Raw genomic sequence first — 18,382 nt, 5'->3', positions numbered from 1 at the left:
CCAATCTAGGGAGTTTCAACTAACTATTATGTAACATTTATTTTGATTTAAATGTTTTATATTTATTTTACAATTTCCTAACTATGACTTTCTGAAACATTTTCTAAAATTCCGTTGCTGCAAGCCTCAGAACTTTTTAAAAAGGAACATAGGTAGTATAGCCCTATTATTCTGTCCTATGTTGTTGCTGTCCCCTCCTTAGTATATCGGGTAAACCTAGCTAAATGGCTCCACCCTTAATTAACATATTGATTTAGCTGTGGGTCACACAGCTTTCTTAACCTGCAGCCTTCCAGAAATCTGGGGCCTTTGACCATGCAGTTCCACCCACAGAATACCGAATCTATGAGGCTATGTAAGGCTGTTCTACAGCATGACTTAGTATTAAAGTGATTACATATCAAGACCCACACTCCATCATGAGTAAAACACTAATGTTTGTACTCTTACACTAATAATAATTAGCAGATACATTTTGGACTGCCAAAATCAATGGATTTAAACACAATTAATTCTAGGCTGGATTGCTGCCTTGGTGTTTAGCACTGGCAAAACAAACATGAAGGAGCATATGTGGTCTGCTATAGATAAAGCACCCAGACTGCAATTGCTGCATTCACACAACTCTCTAAATTGTAAACCGCTCTTTAAAAACCATAATGGCCAAGCCCCAGCATCTTAACATGTAATGAACACCAGGCTATCATGATAAGTTATAATATGATTTCTCTATTTGGCTTAGGACATTGGATGAACCTGTGCTTCCCTAACCATGGTTTGTAATTTAGCATGCTAAGCCAAAAAACAGTTACTGAGAAAGAATATAACCTGAGGCTCTTTGGAGTGCAAATTTATATTTTGCAAGAAACCAGGAGAAGACACTGGTAAGGCCTCTTACCTCCATGTAAAATTCAAATACAAAACAGAGATTTAGAAAATCTTTTCCTAGGCTATTTTAGTGGCCCTTTTGGGCCAGAGACTAGCAAGTTAAGAATTCAAATTGTTATGGCTCCTTTCCTTGGAAGCAAAAAACAAAAGCCCAAACGCATGTAGGACAGCATCAGGGAAAGGAGAAAGGGGAAGACTATTTGATCCTACATACTTAGAGACAGGGGGAAAAAATTGCATTCTGTAGCCACAGAAACAGTATTTAGGGACAGTTGCAGTACAAGCAGGTTACTAGCTGCTACAGCACATTGATTTAAGTGCTAAGGGAGCAGAAGTGTAAAACACAAGATTTGTTGTGTTAGTGATTCCTGCTTAAAATTGGAATCCCTATGGGAAAAGTTAGAAAACCCTCACAGAATGATTGAACTTTTCCTTACTGTCAACCACTGACTCCAACTGCATTCATAACTGAAGTATTAGCTTTCTTGGAATTGCCAACTCTGTTTTTTGCCTTCAGCTGTACAGCCACTGAAAAAAAACATAGAAAATGACATAGAATCAAAGAAGCCCTAATGAGCCCATTTTAAAGAAATGATGACATGGCATGGCCCTTCTGGAATAAGAAGCCTTCATGATTCTTCTCCCATATGTTGACATCACAATGGCCTGCTCAGAATGGGAAAGTCCTGGACAACGTAAATGATGCTTCTGCGTAAATTTATCTTTCAAACTATGTGGCAGATCAACCAGGGAAGAGCATGCCATGTTTATATTCCAACTCAGACAGTTCCTACATAAAAACTCTTTGTTTTACAAGAGGAGACTCACTCATCACTCCCCTCAGCAAAGTATTCTTTGAAAGATATCCCCAAACATTGTTCATGAAGAATAACCAAATTGTATTTTCTTTCATATTGCTAAAAGTGCCTTTAATGGTTGCTCCAATATCTGCTGTCTTAGAAAGGGACATGCCTTTCCCTCTGTAAATGTAAGAGTTTAGTATAGTCCCCTAAACACCAAGAGCAGAATGCATGCTCACCTTTTTGCAAAGACCAGGTTTAAAAAAAAATAAAAACAAAAAACTGATTTCGAAAATTCTGTGTGTCTAGAAACCGAGGCTAGAAGCAAGAGTGATACTAACATGGAAATAAAATGAATTGAAATTGCTACTGACAGTAAAATAGGAAGCAATGATAGATAGTAAATGCTGTCCCAGAAAAATGTTACAGCCTCTCTGGCGTTACAGGGAACAATGATTTTAAAGACAGCTGTAGATTTGGAAGAGAGAGAAAAAACAATGCAGTAGCACTGTAGACAGCCATTGGTTGAATAGATGGGTTGTTATTATTACTGGACTTCTTATTATGTATTATTATTAATATTATATTTATCATAATAATTTATCACAGTATTATTGTGGTTGGTCACACAGTCAGACGGAGGTTTAGACTGGATTTGGCATTTTTATCATCTATTGAGTTCTTCCCCAGGACCTGGGAGAGGCAGATATTTGATGGTGTTAAAGGTATCATCGCAGGATGGAAGCTGTCCCAAGGAAAGCTGCCTTTTGCAATTGACTGATGGTGATTTTGTCAATGCCGATGGTCTTCAAGTGGTGCTCCAGATGTTTTGGGATTGCACCTAAGGTGCCTATAACCATTGGTACTCTCTTTGCTTTCTTTCACCATGGTTGTTCTACTTCTATTTGCAGGTCTTTATATTTTGTTATTATCTCCGGTTCTTTCTCTACTATTCTGCTGTCTCCAGGTATTGCAATGTCCACTATCAAGACTTTTTTGTCTTTCTTATCAACAATTGTTAAATCTGGGTGTTGTGTGGCAGGTGCTTGTCTGTTTGAATTCTAAAGTCCCAGAGCTTTGGCTTCTTCATTTTCTATTACCTTGTCTGTTTTGTGGTCCTGCCAGTTCTTGCTTGCAGGCAAATGGTATTTGTTGCAGATATTCCAATGCACCATTGTTGCTACTTTGTCATGCCATTGTTTGTAGTCAGTCTGTGCAATCTTCTTGTAGCAGCTAACTAGGTGGCATTTGCTATCTATTGCTGTCTTCTTGATTCTGGCTTTGTATGCATTTGTTCTTAAGGCTTGGTTTTGAGCAGCCAGAATTAGCCCCTCTGTCTCTTTCTTCAACTTCCCTGCTCTTAGCCATCGCCATGTCTTGTTGTTATTTGCTTTGCCTGCTAATTTGTTTGTGTACTGGCCTGTAATACTTTGCCTTGCCATGTCTCTTTTCTATTCTTCATTTGGTCTTTCTTATAGGCCAGTTTGGTTTCTTTGGTATTCAGTAAGCCTTCGTGGTGTACTAGCTTCAGTGCATCTTCTTCACTGTCCTTCACATATTCTTCCAATGCCCTTTTTTCTTCTTCAACTGTCTGGTGTACTTGCAACATTCCATGCCCACCTATGCTCCTTGGTAAGTAGAGTCTGTCAATGTCACTGTGTGGATGAAGGATATGATTCATTGTCATTATTTTTCTGGTCTTCTGATCCAGGGCTTTTAATTCAGCTTGAGTCCAGTCCACTATTCCAGCTATATATCTAATGACTGGAATTGCCCAGGGGTTAATTGCTTTAATGGTATTTCCACCACTGAGTTTGGACTTTAAGATCTTCTTCACTCTTCTGATCTATTTACTCTTGCCTTCTTCTTGACTTCAGTGTACTTGATGTTGTCAGCCTGAAGGATGCCCAGGTATTTATAGTGATCTTCTTCACCCAGACTCTTGATGTTATTTCCATTGGGCATCTTGAGTCCTTCAGTTTTCACTATCTTCCCCCTGTTGATGGGAAGGGTGTCACATTTGTTCACTCCAAAGTCCTTTGCAATATCTTAACTGTATAATTGGACAGTGTTGAGCAGCAATTCAATTTCAGATAGTGTTTTTCCATACAGCTTCAGATCATCCATGTAAAGAAGGTGGGATAACCTGGCAGATGTTTTTGATATTTGATAGCCTGTCCTGACTTGTTCAATATTGTTGACAAAGGAATCAATGCTGTTGTTGTTGTTGTTATTTGCATACAGTTCCTTTATGACTTGTAAATCCTCAGAAAATAAAAGTTAATTGTTTCTGCTATGGTGAAATTTCAAAATGGAATCAAGGCTTACTTGATTGGCTTCCGGCAAGGAGGGTTTGGTAGATGGGGTCTGTTACTAGTAAATATGTTGTAGCAGGGGGTGAGACTCAGCCAAGGCTAACAAACCCTTCAGGAGCCAATCTAGCAGACACCACTCCAGGATGAAAACAAGCATTGCATACATATCCTCTGATTGCTTGTTGCCTAGCCAGTATTTATCATGAAACCATGAAGAACCTCAACTACTGCCCATCATCAGAAATCATTAAAAGCAAGCAAATGAGATGTTTTCCAAAATATTCAGCTCCATATTGTGCTTCAACAAAGGCACTTGGCTTTGACTTAACTTTACTGAAACTCTGCAAATCATGAGCTGGGTCAAAGACTTCAGGCAAAACAAGCTGATTTCTTTTTTTCTTTTTTCTTTTAATATAATTTTATAAGAATTTTAATTACAATATTAAAAACTAATACAAACTAAACTTAGAGAAAGAGAAAGAGAAGAGAATGGGAAAAAAAGAATAAAAAGTGCAGGAAAAAAGAAAAAGAAAGAAGAAAAAGAAAATAATATAATATAATATAATAAATTATTTCTAACCTTCATCACAACAAGCATAAACAAATTTAATAACTCTTCACCCCCTATAAGGTTAAACAATTATGTCTTCATCCCATATCCCATTCCTTATCTATAAGCAAATCTATAAAACATCAACTTTTCAATCCTGGTACTAGCAAAAAGTTCTTATAGGGTTGCCAGAACATTTTTTAAAAAATGTCTTATTTTAAGCTCAAAACAAACTGATTTCTGTTGTTAAATGCAGGTATGAAAATCATCCTTGCAATCTTTTTGAATTGTGCATGAAATGGGAAGGGAGGGGACAAAAGGTTGTGTCTAATGGACAAAAATGGTCCGCAGCGTTGCCCATCCTGCGCAAAGATTGTGAGCCGGTGGAAAAGGGGAAAGCTAGGCCTGCAATAGACACAGTGTACTTTTTGCTCACTATGTTTGCATAAGAGGCTTACCCAGGATTAACATAGAGTGGGTCAAAAAAGTCAAGATGACAGCCATGCCTGCACAACTGAAGTCCTGCCCTTTTTTATGTGCTTTGCATGTGCTAAAACATGGTTGGCTAAGGAGTTTGTGTTTCAATATGTTATGCGAACCTTGGCTATAATTTAGAAATTAAACATAGATCATTGACTAAGCCACAATTGCCTGAGTTCACACATTATACAAAATCATTCATCGTGGTCAACAAGTCGCAGAACATGCTAGCCTAAAACCAAACTATGTTACGCCTTGTGTGTGTGTGTGTGTGTAATCTCTCTCCCTCTCTCTCTCTCTCTGTCTCTCTCTCTTTCTGATGGGGACTTCATTGGGAAGGACTAGGGGGTAAAAAAGAAGGGATTTGATGTGTTGATTTTCCAGGGCTGGTCTCTCTTTAGACAGAGTCAGTCAGCTGCAGTGAATGGGCTGCTTTGGATATTATTTAGTTATTTAATTTATTCTTTCTATATTTTTACTTTTTGAGAGAAATGCTTATGGAATTTTCAGCATGAGTACATTACTATACACTATAGTTTATGTACACAGCATGGTGCACCATTTGGAGCTTCAACCAAAGCTAGGTCTTTAATATCTCAGAGAAAGAACATTATGAAGCTTTCTTGTGTTGGTGGTGGAAAGCAGCCAGACTCAGCAGCCCTGTCACCCAGTCCCAACGCTTCCCACATGTTGAAGAGAAGATGTAGCTGACATATTGGTTCTTCCATGACTTAGAATCCTGACTGTGCAGGGCACTAAATGATATATGGAGATTACATCCATCCAACAAGTGGAAACCAAGGTTTCTTATTCTACTCCGTCATGTAACTTTAGCTGCTAGCTATGCTTGAGAATCTTTGCAATATAAAATATGTATTTGAAGTTGTATATGTTTGCAGATGTACGAAATTATATTTAATAACATAAATTATAAATTATGTATTTAATAACATATGCTAAAATCTGCCTTGCAGTTTCTCTAAAGTTGTTTTTCCTTCGCAAACGAAGCCACTCATTTTCTGTTCTCATCTTCAGGATACTTGAGAATAGGGTTTTTGAGCTTATTTTATTGTTGAAAAAAGGTACAGGGTCCTATTGCTGATATTGTTTCATGAAACACATCTGAAGCTTTCCTGGCTGCTTACACAGCCCCATCTGAAGAATTCCAACAGGAAGAGTCTTCCCATCATATCGTTCTTGGAATTTAATTGATGCATAAGAAGTCAGGGAAGCTGCAGATCACTGAAGAAATAATTGTACAATGAAAGACAGAACACCCAATGCACAATCTGGCTTCCTTGTAACTAAATAAATTCAAAACTAATACATTTCATCAACATTCTCCTCTTGCTTGCAAGAAATTTTTAAAGCAAATTTTCTTTCATATCATTGAATGGGAACTGATCGTGAAAAAATGCAAGAGGATTTTTATGCACAGCATTATAGTATTTAGAGTGCTTATTTATGCTGGCAATCATCGCTGTAAAACTATACAGAAAGCAGGTGTCCTGTCTGCCAAGCAGCAAGGGAAAAAAACTGAATTTTATTCATGAGAGCCAGAGTAGATGCCCAAAAAGGAAACAGAAAAGGATAAATAAATTAGATAGGTAAGGGAGTGGGGGGAAGCCAAACTGGATTGATTGAAGAGGCCATGATGCAAAACAGATGGCAGATTTCTTCAGAAAGAACTTTCAACTACATGCAAATATAGTTAAATACTGTATATACACCTGTAATTTAGTGGTTCACTACCTGGATATTTTGCAACAATCTAAATTAGACTCTTAATTATAAAAATGAAACAAAGTTTATTTTTCAAAATCTCAAGGAAAGAAAAAGGAAAACAGAACTCATCCATTCTTACAATGTTGTGAAAGAGAGTGCCCCATCAGGGCAACGGAGAATGTTTGTTACTTTAACAGCATAATTACAATTTTTCATTTTTCCTATCCTGAGATCAGCTTCCAGGAAAAAATTGCAAAGTTTGGGTATGATTCAGTTTAAAACTGAGGCTCAGGTAGGTTTAAAGAAAATAAACCATGATGAAGCTATGACTGGGTTAGACACTTGTTGGCTAATACTCATCGCATCACCTATGCACCATTCCAGTTCTTACCTCTAATAAAGATTTATAATTGTTTTAAAAATTTGAGAGATTTAAAATATAAAAGTGAGTCGAGAGAGAGAGAGAGAGAGAGAGAGAGGTAGATCATCATATATGTCATCATAGCAAAAACATACAACTTCATAAAAGAATGTACTGTGAGAGTCAGTAATGATTATGGTGCTGGACTGGCACCAGAAAGACCCAGGTTCAAATCTACCTTTACTCCCTCACAGCCAAACCTTCCTCACAGGATTGTTGTTGCAGAGAAAATGGGAAGACAGAATATTGAGTATATTCTCTTGTGCTCTGAAAGAAAAGGCAGAAAATAGAAAGATAAGATAAGATGATAAGATAAGATAAGATAAATGAATGAATGACTATAAATTTAACAAATATATTAATCTGCCCTTCAGTCAGGAAGACAGGAAAAGTTAGGTTCAGAGTGCAGTGACTGGCAGCTTTAAACACGTCTGGGTTCTCCTCGTTGGAACATGAACTTTGTCTTTTCTCCAACCACAGATGATTTCTAAACAATGTTAACAAAAGGGTGGGGAAAATCATCTGGGCATTTTTGTAACAGGAGCAGCCCTCAGATGGCTATTATTCTAACCTTGACAAAACATTTTTACATCAGAGATAATGGATGTTCGTGCATAAATGGACTGTGACTGCTTCTTAAATTTATTCCAAAAATACTTAATTAGGCTCTTCAGAGGTTGAAGTAATGAAGCTGTGTGATACAGAGTTCACTGTAACCTAACTGGGCAGTTATGTGGCTTTTCCTGTAAGATTTTTTTTAAAAAAAAATAAAACATTTTAAGCAGAAAACTCGTATTTCTATGGAGATGACTTTTGCACAGCTGGGTGAAAATGATAATACAGTATGTAAAAAGAATAGAATGAGCCTTTAGCCTTTCATCTTTCCATTGTTGTACACTCTGTCAATTTCAAAATGGTGAAGGGATTACATTTTTGAAGATCAGAAATGCAGAATTAAATTTGAAAGGTTTTTAGTTATTACATTCTAACTGCAGGGTGACTGATTTAGGGTGCTGACATAACCAGTGTTGATGTAGCTGAGAGCAGTATTTGATCCACAAGACATTTAGGATCACATTGGAGCAATGACTGAATGTAGTTTTGGCTCTGAGGAGGTTAATCTGGTATGAAAGAATCCTATGCCTGCTGCAATCATTTGCATGTTAAGAAAATGGATTTCAGTGTGGCTTATTTCTCTGTGCTCTGTTCCAATAGGACTGTGGTCTTTATTTAATATTTATATTTAATAAATATGTTATTGTTATTATTAGATTTTTATCCTGCCTTTTATATATGTGTGTGTGTGTGTATACACACACATATATATAATTCATTTTTTATTAAAACATCTTAAGCAATTTACAAGTTTCAGAACAGCAAAGCAAAAAAAAGGAGTCCTAAAACACCAAGATTGGGTGTAGCTTCTGTTAAACCAAGGTTTATTTAACTATAGTTTGTTAAATAAGCCACAATGGTTGAGTTCACAGCATCACATTAAGTCATATTTTACAAACCACAATGGGTAGGTTTACATAACACACTAATCCTAAACAAATGTACCAGCTCATGGCTTAATAATGATCTGTGATCTCAGCCCAAATTTTCCATAATCAGACCAGGAAGCTCAAGAAGCAAGATAATAAAGCAATAAAAGGAAGCAGGATAAAAAGCTACCACAAATCTCAGTAAAATCAGAGCATCTTTTACCAGCCAGAATTTCTTAAAAAGAAATATCTTCCAGACAAAGATGGCGGGGGTGGGGGTGGGGGTGGGGACACCTGATAACTATCTACTGGACAGGAACTTCAATACTATGGTATCTCTTTTAACTGTCTGATTGCAGTGGTCACACGTATACGTCCGTACAATGATGCCAGTTCAAATAATCAAAACATGAACTGTTACCTGGACTTGATTGTGAGATTTCTGGCAGCTTTGCACGTTCCCACACAGAAAGGTATGAGAAACACTGAGCTGTAGGCTGGTGACTCCAGTCATAATAAGCTTCCCTTTTCGCAAAAAAAAAAAAAAAAAGCAAGCTCATTGTTAGAATCTAGCTCATTGGAACCTTTAAAAGAAAAAAACAAACATTAATGCAGATTTTTTAGTTATTGCCTGCAGACTAAAGAACAAATAGAAAAGGACGTCACCTTTATAAGGTCAAAGAAGGAAGTGAGGGAATCCAGTTCAGCTATGCCTTACCTCTGCTGTCCACATGTAACCTTTTAAAGCAACCATCTATTCATCAAAAGCTATTCATAAAAGCAACATTCAAAAATGTCATTTTGAATTGATGTTTTGAAAAATACAGATTATGATCAAAAGTGCAAAAGGGCAGCAGGGGTTTAAACAAATAATAACGCAAAGATCTCCCATTGTGTGTTCCCAGCTTATGATAAGTCATTTCATGTCACCCATGTGATATTCAATTCTGCTTGGCCAAACAATATCAATGCATTTTATCCTTTCTCTCCCCCCCCCCTTTTTTTGGCTACTTGTATAATTCTAATTTTGTAGTGTAATGAAAATGAACGTGGGGGAAAGGACAAACTAAAAGAAGATTATGATTCTATTTGCTGGCTCAAATCTTCTTCCAGGGGCTTGCAAATGAAGTGTACCTCTTCTTGACTTTTACAAATCATAACATTTTCTGAGAGAGTTTATTCAGACAGTGGCCTATACCTCAGTTCCCTCTGCATGTGCAGAAATTATGCATTCTTGTGTGTCGGAGCTCAGCAGCTCCCAAGGCTTTGTGTGTTCCTGCTAAAGTATTTTAACAGTAGACTTTCTTTTACGACTTCAGGTCTTTACTAATCACAAGGGAATGGGACATAGCAGTTTTCCTAGCTCACCCTAATTGGGGATGATCAGAGGAAGCTTTTTTTATTGTAAGAACCTTGGAATTCAAGCAGAAGACCTATGAGCATGCTAGTTTTCAGAATCCTAATCCTAAGGATATGTAGATAATATAAATATGTGTTATTCATGCAGTAAATCCCCACTTTTTATATAGTGGATTTGCTTGGTGCTCTCAGTGAATTTCTACATAACTTGATATGTATAAGACAACTTTCTTTCCTCCCTCCCTCTGTCCCTCCCTCCCTCCTTCCCTCCTTTCTTTTTCATTTTTCTTTAATATTTATTACAGTCAGTGACCAAATATAAGCATAGTTCCATGACAAATGTCACAGAGATGAAAAGAAGGATGAGAAAATAACCTGCCCAGGGTTAAAAGACTAGAATACAGGAGTAGATCTGAAGTACATAAAAGAACTAAAGCTGTAACATGTTAAATTAATACAATCCTATGTTGGTATACAATTAAGATTCTGCCAGAGTATCTCAAATGTGGGAAATTGTGCTCTGCAGTGATTAGAGTACTGCAACAAATTAAATCCAGAAGTTACTGTGTATTTGATCATGCACCAAACATGGAAATAAGGAAATAAGTTTAACTTGTTCAGTGAAATATTCACTCCTACATTTCTCTAATTACTGTAACAATTAAATAGTAAGGCTTGTAATCCCCAGAGTTCGTGGTCTTCCATTCATGGTGGGGAGGAGGTGCCATTTGTCAATGGCAGCCTCCCTTTCCTTGTAAATTATGGAATTCCTCCTCCCTGTGGTTGTGTTAACTTTCTCTACTCTCTGGCATGTTTCATTTGCAAAAATGCTTAAGAAAATATCATTTCCCTAGAACTGGAAAAAAATCTACTGCTTTGATTGTACTATTTAAGTTAGTATGCATGGGTCTCTGAAGAACCAAGGAAAGTGTATGATATATTTGTGGTGCTTTTCCCTCATTCTGTCTGAAGAACAAACAAGGAGACGGAAAGTGAGATGAAAGGATCTGGCCCAACAAACAGCCTGTAACTGATTCAACTTTAGTTTAAAACATACTGTAAGTCCTAGGAGACCCTCTGGTACATCTTATTTGAAAATATGGAATAGTTTTTACACTCACACTCATGTTTAAAGTGTAAGAACTATTCAATATTTTCCTGGCTTTTCCTGGCTCTGAAAGGGAAGAAAATGCTCAAGGTTTAGGCACATGTCATTTGAACTGAATGTATTGGTTATCATTTAAACATCTGGTTTGGGTGGGTCAAATTTCAGGATTGGTGAGTATTCTTGTTAATACTATTTTTTAGATCAACTTTCCCATTCTGGGGCCTTTCAGATATGTTGGACTATGACTTCCATTAACCAGCTAGCATGGCCTCGTTCATGTTATTTGGAGCGGACAGAAGTTGTAGTCTAATCTGTCAGGAAGATCTGGATTAAGAAGGACATCCTTACATACCATTCTACAGAGTACTAATGCAGACAGACTCTGGAATCAATAGAAGAGAATATCTGTAGCTCAGGGATGAACTGTGGCATTATTGGTGTTCTCTGAGCTTGGTTGTTTGCTTACAGATGATTCGTTACCCAACTAGGTAAAATCATGATGATGTTATCTAGTTGCATAATGAAACCTCTGCAAAGAAACAACCAAGTACAGAGATCATCAAGAACACCACTGGAATCCCAGTTTTATCCACACTATTGGAATAAGTATTATTGAATGGAATACCAGAGATTTCTTTGGAGATATTGGATAGGGAGTCAAGCAACATTAGGTGAATGAAGTTCCTACTGTAGTCCCATTTAACTGAATTTGTTCAGGTGCTATCTCTCAGTTTCAACTAAGGATGCTTTATTGTAGGTGTTTAGACTATCACTAAAATGTACCCTTTTCTAAGTTTATGATCCTGACAATAGCCAACAGAATACCAGAAGCAAATCTGCAAGTAGAACATAAAGGTATGAGCTGTTTCCTCAATAAGGAGGCTACATCAGGTGAACTTAAAGTGCAGGCAAGTTCATATTGTTAGACAACCCTACACTAGGTCTTTCATAAAACCGACAGGCCAGTCTTCCTGAAATGGTGGCCTTCCAATGTATAAGATTTTAACTCTCATAATCTTTAATCAGCATGGCTAGTGGCACTGAAGTTCAATGCATCTGAGGGCACCTGTTTGGGCAAGTCTTTTTCCAGTCATTCTAATTTCTGCATATTTTATTTTCTTGGAATCATACTACTTGCCCTTAAGCAGTCAAATCCGATATGCTTAAGCCTCCTTTTAAAGCTTGTTTTAGGGTTGTTTTCTTTTTTTTCATTTGGTATCCTAGCTCTGTCTCTATTTCTGATGGCTCCTGTAAATTAGATGTTGTAGGAAGCGAGCCATGTTAGTCTATGGTAGCAAAAATTCAGAAGGAAACTTGTAGCACATTTTCCATCTAATACATTTTATTAAAAGGCATAAGCTTTTGTGAACTGCAGTTCAATTCATAGATGCAACTCTGTGCATCTGATGAAGTGAGCTACAGCTCACAAAAGCTTATGACTTTTAATGCATTTTGTTAGTTTATTTTATTTATTAGTTCAATTTATAGGGTTGCCCATCTCAAATTGGGAATGTACTGTAGTTGGAAAAGATGCTACCACATCCCTCTGATTTTTTCCCTGAAAGTTAGCAGACTGATCACTTGAAGCTCCTATGAGTTACCTATTACCTGGTACACGCTGCACAGTATTCTGGGAGAGCCTAAACCATGTGACCATATCCTAGTCGTTGAACTCAGACCATCTGGGGGCTTTGTAGCTGGGTTTCACTACCATCACCATATAAAAGTACCTCAGGTCACTGAGAGTTAAAATTTGATTTTCGCTGCATATACAGTGTGAGCATTCAGTTTGCAACTATACTTTGAACTGATTTCGTAATCCATGTCAAGCAGACTAGACATAATTGCCAACATTATTCAAAGCAGAATCTGGTGGTTCTACCATGCAGTCTTCTCCTCCTCTGTAACAATATACGTTTTCTGGTTTTCCTTGGTTCCCCCTACTTGATATCAGTTCTGAACTCTATGCCTCCATTACTCTTAATGCCATATTGAGATTCATAGCTATTTCCCCCACTGTGTGATACATAGCAATCATTTTAAAGTATTATTTGGGGAGATTGCTGTTCATGTCCCCTCTTCATTCTGAAGAAATAAACTCACTTGGAGGAAGAAACCATAAACCTCTCTTCTATTCCCCCACTCTGGGCGGAATTCCACGAAAACAGGTGGGGGAAGATGGCGTCGATCCCATTTCTGCTGCTAGCCTCGTAAACTGATTGTGGCCAAGGGCTGTGATTATAGATGACCCAGGCCTGAAATATCTATCTCTCATGGTGGGTTTTTGCTACCTTTAATCTGCCAAGAATGTTTTTCTACTGAGTACATTCTCTCTAAGGTCTCATGAATAGATGTACAACAGATGGGCATCGGAAACTGGGCCTTTTGATTTGCTCTAGCCGAGAGCAATGCAGTATTACCTGTTGCCTACTTCAGGCAGATAATCGAAACTGATTTATTCTGTTTTGAATATAGGGACTGATGTAATGAATGTTTAATCATATTTCTGCTTTCTATCATATTATTTAAAATGGTATGTTGTGTTCTTTGTTACTGATTGTGATTCTGAGCAAACTTGTTGGAAGGATATATTTTACACACAGTGGCAGATTTAGAAGATGAACATAAACATACCAGTGGGCAGTGATCTGGTGCACACCTCTTAAATTTCACTTTGGCTTGTGCTAATGAACTTCACATACAGGAGAAGCATTAATTAACTGGGAGCGTTTTAATTTTCTACATCAAGGCCCAACCTTGCTTTGTCACAGCCACCTCAGCTTCCACTGGTGGTTTTCATAACAGATCTAGCCATGAGAACTGCGGTTGCAGATCCATCATAAATATAAAAGGTTAAAGAGTTGCCTTAGAGAATATATTTCCAATTACTTTTCAAAACAGAGGAAGAGAATAAGGTGGGTAGGTGGAAAAAAATAGGCTGGAGCCCCTCCATTTTTAATTACTGTGCAGCTATGGGGAGGTTAGACTGAAGATGCTAATATGATATATCTCTGAATTTACCTTTCTGCAGAAGTATTAAGAGTTCAGGAGATGTATTCTCTTTTAAACTGGACATCTTATAACGAAATGGGCCATGTTAGCATAGTCTCTGTTGTTCCATTTGTTCTCAAGGAAAGTACCTAAACAGAAGCAAGGATGGAGCTGACTAAATGGCTTGTTCCTAGTATTTTATCAAGAAATTGGTATATTTAAAACAGACTTATCTGTGCATAATGTGAACAATTGCTGCAAGAAAGGAAGAAAAAAGGTTGTTTGGAAGCCTGGGCCCAAGATTGCCACCTAGTGGTGTCAATCACAATTATTCATATTATGAGGGAAGCATTATAAAATACAGTCGTTCTAATTGTCATTCTAGTTTTTGTCTGGGAGAGAAACTGACATGTAAATATCAATTCTTCCACTTTATATTTATTTATTTCCATATGTGTTAACAGATGAGAGTCACGAGCTAAGGTATCTAAGTGGAATTTCCTAAATATTCTGAATTCAGCTACAAAGTTATCAGGCATTTTAAGCATCCAAAACAGTATTCACAGTCCTTTCCAGCTAAATAATTTCGCTAGGTAAGAAAGCTTCACTTTCTCTTCATTTATAAAAAAAAGATGTTATCCTTTATTTTCCAACTCCATTCATGAATCATTCATAATTTAATGTACATTTATCTTTAAAAACTGATCATTCTTGGCTGAGAGCACTGAACCAGTAGCTAGAGTATTTAAAGAGAACTTAATGGGAATTTTAAAAATATTTCAAAATATGAATAGGATGAAGAAAATCAGTAAGTGAATTTGGCAGACCAGAAATCTTATCACTTACTTCAATTCCATTTATGTTATCAGGAGAACTATCCAAAATATGAATATTGTATGATTCTGCAGAGTATTTCAATAACTTGGGTTCCTTCTGTTAAATAGCCCTATGATACCAGAGACCATGACTACATGTTTGCCCAGTGTTATGAGCCAATGTCGCAGCAACTATAAATACTCAGGACTCTGCTCAAGAACTGCTGCATCAGTGTGCAGATCATGGCATCTCCAATTAAAGTTGAATCACTCTGATATAACACTCCTATGTGGCTTTTAGCTATGTGGTTTGGAACATGAGAAACTGCCTTATTTCATTGTACCATTGGCCTTTGAGCTAAAAGGGGCTGTGACTCTGTAAATGGATACAATGAGAACCAAGAATGAAGCAGAATCCCATCATGGATCCTTCTGTGGATGAATGGGAATAACTTGTTCCCAGAGGATTCATGGCAGAATAACACTAACAAGAATGAAGTCTGACTAGCATTTTTCCCCCTCTTAAAAAAGTCTAAGAGCGTGCCAGAAACTCAGTTTCTGCTCCATATGTGTTTTCCTGATATGCAGATGGACATGCATGATCAGCAGAGTTAGTAGAAGATTCCTTATTAATTACGCTTGGTAAAAAAATGTGTCCCCTACCGGTATCAGATTTCAAAAATATCAGATTGTAGTAAATAATGAGATATTAAGCCAAAGTACCTCACAGAGCAATTGTGATGACAAAAAGAAAAAAAATATATGCTCAATGGGTCAAAAGCAAATGTGAATTGCTTCCAGCGCTCAGTGCTGCAAACAAGTGTTTTGAGAGTGTTGTTTCAAGCGCTGATCCCCACCTGCCTCACCCTTTTCAGTTCAAAATTTGGTTTTAGTTTTAATGCAGTTTAATGGGAGAGAAGGAAGAAAGAGGGACATCCTCCCCCCTTCCCCATTCTCCTGCCTTTAAATTTTCAAAGGTTATTTAAGGGCGCCTGGTTGCCCTGTCTGAGAAACTAAACACTGGATTGTAGACAGCTGTTCTTAAGTTCCCTTTTAAACAGAGGCTTGGCTTTTTGACTTGCCCCCAACCCTCTACCACTTTGGGGCTAGTTAGGTACATCTTATTACACACATAGACCCAAATCCATGTAGTGGAATGATGAAGGTGTTAGGCTAGGAGTGGGGAGATCCAGGGTCAAATCCAACCTCAGCTAGGGAAGAAAATGGAAGGATGCTATTATGTTGCATTGGGCTCCTAAACATCTAAGCATCATTCTCGCCACTGGCAGCAGTCAGAAACCTGTACTATCAATTTGTGTTAAGACAGGGACCTGTTCCCAAGCAGCCTGCACAGGGGCTGAAGCAGCTGTCAAGCTAAATGTCCAAAGGCATTAGACCCGGCATGAGTCGTTGCACAGATCATGGTGTTAGATGATCCTGGGGTTTCCTCTGGTTGGAAATCTCCAAAGTGGTCTACAGAACCCTCCACCCCTTTGAGTTTTTCCCAATCAGAGCTCATTCCAGTGGAGCATCATGAGGTTTTTTTCTTTAATAACTTCATTCGGATTTTAAATAAGAAAGATAAAAACTAACAGAAACTAATATTTAGAATAAAGAAAGAAGTAAAGAGAAAAAGAAAAGACAAAGACAAAAGTGAAGGGCAAAAACTGTTCCATTTGTATGTTGTAACCAAGGTTTTTAGCCCATTTTATCATACATTCTTTCACTTCTTCTTCTGTTTCAAATTTCAGTAAAAGTTTATACATGTTAACAATAACGTGTTCATCATTTGTACACAATTCTCTTTCAAATTCTGTTTTCAAATCATGAGTGAGGCTGTTTTATTCCCAAGTTCAAGCCAAACATCCCTGTGTCTCTTTGAGAAAGGCAAATAATTATTTGGAGTTCTTTTCTAATAATAGTTAAAAAAATACATCTAAAAATGGTCTCACAGGAAGTTTTGGAAGCTCTACTGGCACCTGTACAGATTAAGAACGAAAGTCTGTTGTAACTAATTCTTTTTCTTTGTTATAAAAAGATACCAAAGAAATGAACTTGGTGTGAACAGCACCATCCACCATTCCTTCACTGACTCATGCGTGCATACAAACATGCATAGCCATTTTGTTTTTTGCTTTCTTTGCGGGTTTTTTTTTTTTTTTTTTTTGCTCTATTTTCAACAGCCCACTTTTTGCTTTCTATCCCTCTGTAATTATGTCTGTGCTGGAGATTGTTGTTTGCTTTGTTTTTTAATGACAAGCAAGGTGTAACAAACGGGAAAAAGTCAAGAGAAAGAAAAGAGATTTAAAAAGCATTGTGAAACGCTCATGAGCATTAACATTAGAATTTAGTTGCCTCCGTTTGGTGTCTCTTCACAACAGGTCAGTTAGAAACTTAATGGTGGCATTAGCACCACAAGCTGAGCTCTCCAGCTAGATTTTTTTCACATAGTATGTGGTGTAAACATAGACAATTTAGTTTGTTTAGGGTTCAATATATTGCACAAACCCACAAAAAGGGTTAGTTCAGTAACCTGGTTAAGTATGTTGTATGAAACCAGCCAAAAAAATGGATCTTCTGTTTAGGGTTAATTCATGTCAATCCTTTGCTTTTCTCCCTAGGAATCCTGGTGCTTGCCTTCATCTGTGCCCTAGAATATTATCCTCTATATCCATAACAATATGCATGCAATCTGCCATTGTCATGTTTTTCTGGATTGGCACCAACGTTTGAACGGACTGAATCCAGTGTCCATAGGGAACAGCAAATCATTATACAGTGCATTCAGCTTGCCTATCATTTCATACCCAGAAATACCCTTTCCATAGGCTTTCTTTCAGTTAAGAACAGAATGGAGATTTCCAGAAGCAGAATTTCACAAGGAGATAAAATAACTCTATTTCTCACTAGCAATCAGTGTTTATAATAATGGATTCAGCTTAAGTGCTCCAATCAAGCTCAACTGCATGTCTAGCTTCTCAGTTGTTTGAGATGAAAGACACTGGAATATTGAGTTCCAGCACCCAACTCTAATCAGATCAAATGTTATCAGCTAACTGACACAGGAATCTAATTTTTGAAGACTATTTTTTTTTTCAATTAGTTCTGTACTTTCTGTTTCTTGAGGTGATTTTCCAGAGTCTCTATCAGAAGCCTTTTTCAACAATTGTTTCCTGATCCTTTTTTATAGCTGGAGATGTACAGAATCAAACCAGAGCCTTTGGTATGAAAAGCACATGCTCTGCTTCTGAACTGAAGCAGGGAAATGGAAATCGAACTGAAGATAGAAATGGATACAAGTAAAGAGTCCCTACTAGGATGGATGGATGGATGGATGGATGGATGCATGTTTAAATCTCCATGTCTACTTGATATACAGCTGTTTTGAAAATGCTTCCTCAATTCTGGGGGCTGTTTCCTAGGTTTCCTTAAAATTGTGACACAGC

This window comes from Python bivittatus, unplaced genomic scaffold (assembly GCF_059951505.1).
Source record: "Python bivittatus isolate LINGU-HERP-01145 unplaced genomic scaffold, Pbiv_v1 ctg000700_np1212, whole genome shotgun sequence".
NCBI lineage: Eukaryota > Metazoa > Chordata > Lepidosauria > Squamata > Pythonidae > Python > Python bivittatus.
Note: the sequence above shows the minus strand (reverse complement) of the source record.